The sequence below is a fragment of the Trachurus trachurus genome, assembly GCF_905171665.1.
Source record: "Trachurus trachurus genome assembly, chromosome: 8".
In the NCBI taxonomy this organism is placed as follows: domain Eukaryota; kingdom Metazoa; phylum Chordata; class Actinopteri; order Carangiformes; family Carangidae; genus Trachurus; species Trachurus trachurus.
Genome location: NC_139905.1, coordinates 16682861 through 16690088, shown reverse-complemented (window position 1 = coordinate 16690088; position 7228 = coordinate 16682861).

The following is a 7228-nucleotide window of genomic DNA, read 5'->3' as shown; positions in this document are numbered from 1 at the left end:
GACAGCAATCACTTACATAGAGTGTTTGGTCTGAAACACGGGTCTCTCAGTCCCTCTGCTCTGCTCTGAGCCGAGGAGAAAACATTTATCGTATCCTACAGTTTTTATCCAATGAGGAGAGAGAACGGCATGCAGGGCTGTGTGTGCAGCCAAGGGACGCCGTGAATGTGGCGACGTAGCGACGAGGACTGTTATGGTGCGTTCAAGGAAACTCGTATTTTTCCGACCGTGAAGTGGTACCAGTTCGATCTGGTACGAGTTCACCGGTCGGAAGTTACGAGTGGCCGTTATAGTGACTTTCACCGGTAAAACAGGTCGGAAAAACACGAGTGGGTTGCCTGAAACGCTACAAAGTCGTAAATTGTGACTTGAAGCTGTAATTTACGATTTCAAAAGCCTGCCTGGAACGCAGCATTAGCGAAAACGACCGGACCACTCACTTCTGCTTTAAAATGTAAAGTTAATTCTCGTTACTGTTGGAGATTCATTTATTTATTTTCTGCTCTAACAAATGTTTCAAAAAGAATGGCCGATTACATATAAAACCCAAGGTGATGTCCTCAAATTTCAGATGTTTTCCAGTTTCCCAACTTTCTAAGACCACGTTAAATTTCAGAACACACACAGTGAGGTGCAGACCAATGTGAGGAAAATTCAAACATGTAATTCTTCTCCAGTGCAGCAGGCTTGCCTCCATCAGACTGCTGTCTGGTTTCCATATTCCTTAAGACAGTGTTATCATCTTCCTGTGAATCATTTTAATTGACTTATGTATAATCCTATTTTTAGACAATAAATAACAATCACTAATAGATTTTCAAGGGAAATTGAAATGACCAGAAATATAATACATAATACTACAACTACCACTTTAGAGTACTGTAGCACAGATTTCAAAATCTTTTTTTGGATGTAAACAGGAAATATAATGTTTACAGGCCGTTTACATTTGACACAGTGGTGCCCTTGAAGAGTTTGCCAATGTGTGTTGAAACAGCCATCACTGGAGTATTTTGATGCTGATGAAAACCTAAACATTTCATTAACCTCCTGTCTGGTGTTGTACGGACTTTATTGGAATAGTGTTCTCCGTATATATTCAAAGACCATGTACTACTGACCTTAATGCAGCCAAGTTGTTACAAGTAAAGCTGCAACTAGTCTTTATTTTCATCACTATCTATCTATCTACAAATGTTAATATCTTCAGATGCTTTGTCTTGTTTGACCAAGAATCCAAATATATTCAGTTTAGTGTCATGTACAACATAGACATGCATCAAATGCTCTGTGCATGTTGCAGCTCTAGATACCAGACCTGTTCATACAACTAAATGTACAACTTAGCCAGTCAGTGTTTGTCACTTCTGCTTGAAAAATAATCAATCGATGATCAGAATAGTTGACGATCAGTTTTCTTATCCTAGGTTGTTTCGGCTCTTCAGCTCATTTACAGAACAAATCTCACAATTAGGCTCATTCTGTACACATTTACACTCTACTGACACTCAGATCCCTCCTGGAAAGTGCGTGTGTGTGTTTGTGTGTGTTGAGTCAGTCACAGAGCTCGGTCACCAAGTCTTAGCCTTTTGTTTTGTATTCCTGCTCAGCTTTTCTTACTCTCGGTCTGATGATGTATACTGCTAAACTATACACTCTGCAGTGCCCTGTCTTGGGTGGTTCAGTATTGTGCCATGACCTGTTTTTGTTTAATAATGTACAGACACAGAAGGCAGGATTTCTGTATTAGGAAGCACTGTGCATTCAACAGTATAGGTAACAGAAATAGAAGCACCACAAATGTATAAAAAAAAGAGAACTTCTTACCTCATTGTTTTTGTTTCTGCTATTATTTTCTAATGGTGGCAATGTGTGCCCTCTAATTTGTCTCTTGGCTTGATCGGATGTCTACACATAAAGCCTATGATCATAAGAAATTATTTATCACTGAATAAAAAGAGAAAAAATGGGTGTGCGTGACTCTGACACAGTGGGAATGGTTTATTGTGCTTATTTATTGGGATGTGACATTTCTAACCTGCAGCTGAGAGGATGAACAGAACAGAGACGATCGTTTGATGAGAGAAATTCTCCTAAAGGCATTTAACCTTTGAAATCAGCATTTCACTTCACTTCATTAAGTCTGAACAAAAACAGACGCCCGCTGTGATCCAAGGACAGCCAAGGATGTGTCGGTGTTTTCAGAGTGCATCTGCTAAAAGCTTGTTGAAAAGTGTTGATGAGCAATTAAGACAGAATTTCCATTTGGATGTGTGTTTTTCTCTCTCTCTCTCTCTCCGTCAAATCGTCTATTAGTGACCTTGCAATCTATTTTTAGACCGGGTTAAGTGGACTAATTAATGCAGTAATATTAGGCCTTTAATTTGCACACTAAACATTGTCTTTCAGAATAATACTTATGCTTGGGTTCAAAGACAACCGTTAACATGCAGCACTCGCATGGACGAGAGAAGTTGAACTCTCATTTTGTGACTTTGTGAGCTAAAACCTTGCCCAGAGCACATGCAGTGTTTTATACTGACCTTGCTACATTTCCTAAGCAATATGATTTGTTATTTGGGAAAAAGCATCTATGGACATCTATGGTGACATTGCTTGTGGAAGCTTCTAGCATTGTTTTCCAGCACCCAAACTTGACCTTTAAAAGGTCAGCTTTTTCAGGAGCTTAATGGGTGTCCTTCCTTCCCACAGAGGTTTTGAATGTCTTTTAAACAAATCGTTCAATATATTGGGAATACATTCATTAATTCATACACAATATTTGTTAGGTATCCAGTATAGGACCCTTAACAGGGTTTGATTTGAATGTTGAATTTTAAATACAGTTGCTTTATTGAAAAATGTGGTGACAGAATCTGCATTTTCTTTTTGTCACCATGAGAGAGTAATAGTCAGGAATGCAGCCTCTTCTAAAAAAAGACAATGTGCAATTTTTACACTATTTGTATAAATCAAATGAGATAAAACATGTTAGTTTTAAAAGTGTTGGTAGACAAAGCCATGCAGGCTAGTATTTTTCCCTGTTTCCAGTCTTTCTGCTAAACTAAGCTAAGCTAAGCTAAGCTAACAAGGTGTAATGTACAGCTTTATATTGACCAAATAACTGTGCATTTCCAAACATGTTAAACTGTTCATTTATGGCGTGGTGCGACCAAGAGAAAACATTAACGTGTGCAGCCGTCCGTAGTTGTTTTGCTGCAGAAGTTTTATACAAGCAAGCACAGAGATCCAAGGACAGAGTTCAATTTTTAGTACAAATCCACCACAAAAATGTCTTTTTTATTTTTTATCATTAATTTACTCATGTATTCAGTTGGACGAGTCAGTTTCATTTATTTGTCATTTTCTCTGTGTGCAGCTGAAGATAAGACAGCACTACTCCTCTCGGGATGACGCCTCCATTAACCTCACAGCGACCTGCAGTGTGGACTTGAGCATGACTGGTGTTTCCATTTAGGATTTCAGAGGGTCACAGTATTTCAGCTCACATCAGTCCAGCCAGCACTCTGCTGTCTGAAAACGGCTGTAGGACTTAAGCAGAACTACAAGAAAAAACGCCTGGGTGAATATTTGAATTTAACTATCACACAACCTGACAGCCTTTACAGTCTGACTTGTATTATTTTATTCTCTAATACTATATTTTATCATATAATATAACTTGCAATGCAATAATATAACAGACATCCCACACATCTATTCTCCAGCAGAACTGCGGTTGGTTAGAACTGGTTGCCTGTGCTGGTGCCCCAGTGTGAGCATTTGGATTCTCTAATGGCATTTTGAGATTAGTCTAAGTGGTCCCCAGAATATGTTTTTTAATATTTATACTGATTTGGTTCAGTGGACAAGAGATTGGTGTTTTTCTCTTGTGTTCATCATGAACAAACATGAATCACTAAAAGCTGTAAATGCACATTCCAATTACTGCAGACTGTCTTGGGGTTGGGAGCGAGTAAAGCTCCAGTTTGACTGTAGGAGTTTTCCCCAGGAACCAGGAAGCTTTTGAGGAACTATGTGCATTTTGAGCACAAGAACAAAGGTGTGGATTTAGTTTCCAGGTATTTTATCTACCCACTTAAAAAAAAAGCTCCTGGTCAGGGGGTGGTACTTTACAAAGGTTCAGGGACCTCGAAGGGTGCGGTCTGCAGTGTTTTGCATTTCTGATTACCTGCATTTTAATTCACCCAGCATGTTTAAAAATGCACAGCTGCATGTTGACTTTTTTTCATTGATCTGAGATGCAGTCCCAGAAGGAAGTGTACAACAGAAGATGATATCCCGCACGAATTGGAATCGGTTGCCAACAAAAAGGTCTGATCCAAAATATCATTGTCAATGGCCTGATTTGCTAGCCTAGAAATCTAGACGCACCCTAGCGGCAGCAAATATATTTGCTCTGTAGTCTGGCTTGTCAGGCTACTGATTTGCGTTACGTTCACAAGATCTAAGGTCTCTTTTTGTTCCCGAGAAAAAAAAAAGAACTTTGGGTTGAAATGCATGTAAAATTAACACATGAAGAACATGAAATATCAAGAAGACAACATTTCCAGTCCTCAAACTTCCATTTATTTTATTAAACCTTTTTTCTGTAAATTCTACTGTATACATTTGTTTTACCTGTTCAGCCAAAGCTTCACTAATTCTAAAGAGAAAATCACTCCTATATTGAACGTTCACACACACACAACTCTGTTTTTAATCAGAGCTTTCAAGTAGACAAGGCTTAAGAGGTATTAAGGTATTACAGAATACATTAAAAGGTTTCAAGAGACTAAGGTTGGAAACTGCTGCTTACTGTATGACAAATGACAAAATGTTTCAAAATGCATCTTTATAAATAACTGCAGACTGTGAATTTTACATTAATCTCTACTTATGCAGAGCAAAGGCACACACGATGTCTCACTGTGTGTGTGTGTGTGTGTGTGTGTGCATGCGTGTGTGTACAGTGGAAGCATACTGAGGGAATGAATGATAAGGTTATCTAGCAGGACCCACAGACGAGACTGCTAGACCTGATTTAGGCAGGTTGGCAGATGCTTAATAGAGAGTTATTGGAGCAGAGATGAACACTGACAGATCCCATACAGTCCTCTCAGTCCAGATGGAGGTGAGAGACTTTGGCTCAAGTTGCTCAGGTATCCATATGGAAGGAAAAAAAGTAGAAGTAAAATCAAGTGATTGTCCTTCGGGGACAATAAAGACTTAAAGTTACAATTAGCTGTGCCTCTTCAAACTTTTATAGTATAAAGTTGTCATATCTCATACTTTTATTTCTCATGAATAATTGCTGGATGGTGATAAACTTAACAATGACACACTTTTGGATGGACTTTAAATCACTATCCAGACTTCAATTGTGATTAATTAACAGTTTTATGAGATCAGTTTTACTGCTCAGCCGTAGCTGTTGGCAGTCGAGTGCATATTGACAAACTGTATAATAATGCCTGATAGGATTAGCTGATTTGTCTTGTGAAAATGTTACACGTAACTGCTGGCAGTTTGAAATGTTTAATTGGATGTCACCAGTCAATGATCCCTTTCTAATTTTGCGGAAATGTCTGTCATTTAACGAGAGTACACCCGCCATCTGCCAAAGCAAAGCCCTGCTGGTGTTTCGTGGTCGATTAAAACCATACCTCTTTCACATTTAATGCATTTTTTATGACACACAAAAGTCGCAGAGTAAAATGAGGAACATTTTGCACTGGTGAATATAATACAACAGCAGAGACGATACAACAGCTTCCTCAGAGGAGGATTCAAGAGTCCAAGAATTCATCCCTGTCCTGTGTGCAGCACACGCTGACAGCTGCTGTAACATGATGTACTGTGATGGTGGGAGTAGTGGCGAGGAAATTATCAGTTGATAAGTATATATTTATATATTTTATTTTCCACATTTGCACATGTGCACAGCGCTCCCAACCTTGTGTGAATAGTGTGGCGTCCTTCTGCTCACTAAGATAGATTATTGTGTCAGCGCACTGCCAAGCACACTTAGATGGAAATATGGCTACCATCTGTTCATGAGGGGCTGCTCCATCTTTGTGCGCCCCCACCTGAGGAGAAGATTGACCTGATGATGATCATGTCAGCGATCGATCTATCATTCTTAAGTTATTAAAACAAAACATGATGTGTACTTTCAATAGCTCTGTGTTATCAAACTATTGATTGCCCTCCACCTGGCTGCTGTTGTAATGGAAATAAATCAGTCTGTATTTATCCATCCAAACATGATTTTTCTTTTAATGTTATGAAAAGATTCTCACTTATTTTAGATCAGTTATGACCTGTTCCCAGAACTTGCTTGGACTGTTTTATTTTTTAAATAACATGTGTGTTCACTTACTTCCTGCTTTTGTCCAGTTTTCCCTTCTTTGTGATTGTCGGCCCCGCCCTCATGTGTTTCACAGGTGTTTGTTTCCCCTCGGTTTGCTTCTGCTGGGTTTCTCCATTATCTTTTCACGCTCCCGTTTTGTTCCTTAGTTTTCCTCTGGTTTGGACCACTCAAAGTTGCACCTTTTCTTTTGTGTTTTTCTTTTTGTTAGAGTACTTTGATGCAACTGAGTAGCTACACTTTTTTGAATTAAGAGTAAGGTTTCCACATCTAAAAGTGCCATCCTGATTTTGACCCAGAGCTGGCATTCTTCAGGTGGAAGTTCTGCTTCAACCCCGATCCAGGTCCTGTTGGTCCTGAGCCTGTCCAGTCTATCAACCAGACTAGTCTTCAGCCATAATCCAGCTAGCATTGGACCTGCTAGCTCCCTGTTTCCCAACCTGTCTCTTGTCTCTTGCCTCCAGTCCTCACCCCAGTCAGCTGACTCCCGACCATCTTAGATGATGACGATCCTTCACCTGCAGCCGGCTACAAAAGCCACAGCCTGTAGACCTAGGGTCCACTGAGAGTAGCAAAGTTCTTGCAGATGTTGAGCAGGGGCTTCTGTTGACAGTGTCACTGATTTCTGGTGGACCCCAGGATGACATCACCTCCTGGTTTCTGGTCTTGCAGTTGGGCTGGCATCAGCCATCAGGTCCTGATCCCCAGTCAGTAGTCTGGACAACTCCTGTTCCAAGTCTTGCATCCCTGCTGAACTACAACCAGCAGAATATTCTGGTGCTGCAGTCATTGTGCCAGACCTCCAGCCATGTCACCGGTGTCCAGGTCATCCCCCAGTGTTGCTGTACCTGTTGGATT